Raw genomic sequence first — 3,559 nt, 5'->3', positions numbered from 1 at the left:
GACATTACTGTATCGCTGCACTGTTGGGAACGGAAGTGGTCAAAATTAACTTTAAATTGGTGTTTCGAAACTTAATTTCAAATAATTTAGATGTTTCTTAACGTTTTGGGCAAAAAGGCCTGAATTAAGGTGAAATGGGACTTTTTTTTGACTCATTTGACAATAAGTATTTTTGCCTTTCTAGTACCTTAACGTAAACTGATTGGCTATATGTTTTCTCATTTTCTTTTTATAGAAAGCTCGGAGGATCCAGTCACATGTACCGATTCGCTCAGTTCGACGAATTCATATGATGTCTTTATGTTATCTTATGCCATTCTCTCTCCGACGGCCAGTTTCCGACGGAGGAAGTCGACAACCGTGTGCCCTTTTGACTTAATCGCACCCTACTCGGATAGTCCCCGGCGGTGAATCTTTCTTGCGCCGACGAAGAATTCCCCGACGGTGGAAGTTCTCTTGGCACCGATAATCCTGATCCAAGTCAGGTCCCGAGGTCGGCCCAGCGATTCCGGTTAATGGTTAGATTCCGGTTCGGCGGCGCCTTGACGACCCAAAACCGGTACGTCTACCCCCGTTGGTTGGCCTGAACGACACCTTCTGCACACCAACAGGGTTCATTTTTTAATTTTAACTTCTAGTAACCCTGTGGACATCGAAAACACACTGATGGTAACTCTTTTCGCTGTTTTGATTCTGCGATTCTTTTCACCCCGTTCCATGAGTAGAATGACTTTTGAACCATTTTTTGTTCGAACGATGTGCAGATTAGCGGGGGTCAAATAAAAAAGTGTTAAGATTAGATGCGGTCAAACCAACAAGGGTAGACGGTACTACGTTACAAACTACTCGGACTTGTCTTCGACGGTGGACTTCGTTCGCAATCAGGCGCCTTCTGATCTTCCCACCATTTTCGTTGTAACGACGAAATAATCTGTCCGACTGCTTGGTTGGCCACATTCCACGTGTTTTAGTTCTGGCACATTTTCCCTGCGATGTTTTTAGTGTTCAGAATCCCGGCACTCGCTATCATCTTGCTACGTCCTACCATAAACCATGGATAGCTGGGGTCTCCGGCCGTTCGGGCAGGCTGGACAAAGTGGGGGCTCTACGTGGCCAAACCGGTGTAGACTGTAAGTACTTCCTGAAACAGCCATGGCCTGACAAAAACTGCGTCAGGTGAAGGTTGACTTCTCCATGTTCTCTACCCAGCCATAGCAAAACGTTAGGAATGAGCTACAAAAGGAAACTTCCATCTTCCTTTTGCGGTACTATCCCAGTCCAACTGCCTTTTTCCACATCGAGTCAGTTCTCGTAGTCTTGCGGTCTTCACAGTCTCCTTCCAGTACGATTTTATGGGAATCATACCCACTAAAGAATGTCTTGACAAGACCTATGGAGAATGCCCAAAACACGACGTTAAGATTGTCATCGGTGACGCCAATGCACAGGTCGGAAGAGAGTACTTTTTCCGTCCAATCATCGGTACAGAGAGCCTTCACTCCGTCACTAATGACAACGGCCTGATATTAGTCAACTTTGCTGCCGCCAGGGGGATGGCCATTAGTAGCACCTACTTTGCACGCAAGGATATCCGCAAGCACAACTGGAGACACCCAAACGGCGAGACTTGCAACCAAATCGACCATGTGCTGGTAGATGGCCGATATTTCTCGGACGTAATTGATGTTAGAACTTTTCGAGGTCCTAACATCGACTCAGATCACTATCTCGTAGTTAGTAAGATTCGAGCTCGGTTATCAACCGTGTCGGACTCTAGGAACCGGCGATCGATACGTTTCAACATTCAGCGGTTTTCAGCAGACGGTACGGTAGCTGACTACCACTAGAAGCAGGACGAGCGGATAAGTGAGATCAACGAGAGCGATAATCTCAACACTCTGCGGGAGTCTATCCACGGAGCGATGAGTACAGCAGCGCGGGAGGTGATAGGTACTGCTCAAAGACGACCTAGAAACGGGTGGTTCGACGAGGAGTGCCAGAGAGTAACGAACGAGAAGAATGTTGCCAGAAGCCGGATGTTGGTGTCGGGGACCCGGCACAGCATGGAGCGATATAGGGAAGCAAGAGTTGCCGAAAAACGAATCCACCGCAAAAAGAAAAAAGAGCACGAGGAAAATGTGATTGCTCAGGCGCAAGAGAGTATGCTACAGAATGATATGCGGAGATTTTACGAAACTGTCAATGGCGTGCGGAGAAAAACAGCGCCTTCTCCCGTCATGTGCAACGACCGTAGTGAAAACTTGCTGACAGACAAGACAATGGTGGCTGCCAGGTGGAGAGAGCACTTCGAGGTATTGTTGAACGGTGGGAGTGGAAGAGCGACGGACCGAATTCGAATCGACGACGACGGACAAGCTGTGGAACCTCCAACGCTAGACGAGGTCAAGACAGCCATTAGGGGACTGAAGAACAACAAGGCTGCTGGGAAGGATGAACTCCCGGCCGAGCTTCTCAAGCACGGTAGTGAGCAGCTGTATCAACTCTTACATCGTATTATATTGAAGATATGGGATATGAGGAAGAACTGCCTGCTAGTTGGTTGAATGGTCTCATTTGCCCTCTTTTCAAGAAAGGGCATCGACTGGAGTGCGCGAATTACAGAGGAATAACACTCCTCAATTCAGCGTACAAAATTTTGTCCGGAGTTCTGTTCCAAAGGCTAAAGCCGATTGAGGAGTCCTTTGTCGGCGAATATCAGGCAGGATTTCATGAGGACCGATCAACGACGGACCAGATGTTCACCCTGCGGCAGATTCTCGATAAATTCCGAGAGTACAACTTGCAGACCCATCATCTGTTTATTGATTTCAAGGCGGCGTACGACTCAGTGAAGAGAAACGAGTTATGGCAGATTATGATCGAACATGGTTTTCCGGCAAAGCTGATTAGACTGATTCGTGCGACGCTTGCGGATGAAATTTCGTCATCGTTCGTAACCTTTGACGGACTGAAGCAGTCCGATGCTCTTTCGAACATTGTATGGGCAGTAGACTATTTCAAACATTATATTTTTAATCAAAAGTTTATAGTGTACAGTGATCATAGACCACTAGTTTCACTATGGCGATTAAAGGAAACGTCATCAACCCTTACTCGATTAAGACTCAAACTGCAGGGTCTAGATTTCGAAGTTCGTTACAAAAGCGGGAAAGAAAATGTAGTCGCAGATTTCTTATCCAGACTCCCTAAACCTGAAAATCATCCAGCAGATGAAAGTAATACCGCAAGGTCGCAATTAATTGCTGTGGTCACCCGACAGCAAAAGAAAAAAGCAGAACAAGAAAACATATTCATTCATCCAAACAAACAGCTGATGGAAAAAGACACCGTTCCGTGCCGCAGTAACGGGGGCGCGATCGCTGACCGTGACCTAGAAAGCGAAGGAATCAAAACAAAAACGCAAACCATGGGCCGTATGAATGATAGCGTAAATAATAATTGCACGGTTTTCGACCTACACGGCATAAACAAGGTGTCAAATTCACCTCCAGCAAGTACGAGCGCAGTATCGGACGAGGCTGAAATTGAGGAATCCATT

This window comes from Aedes albopictus, chromosome 1 (genome assembly GCF_035046485.1).
Source record: "Aedes albopictus strain Foshan chromosome 1, AalbF5, whole genome shotgun sequence".
In the NCBI taxonomy this organism is placed as follows: domain Eukaryota; kingdom Metazoa; phylum Arthropoda; class Insecta; order Diptera; family Culicidae; genus Aedes; species Aedes albopictus.
Note: the sequence above shows the minus strand (reverse complement) of the source record.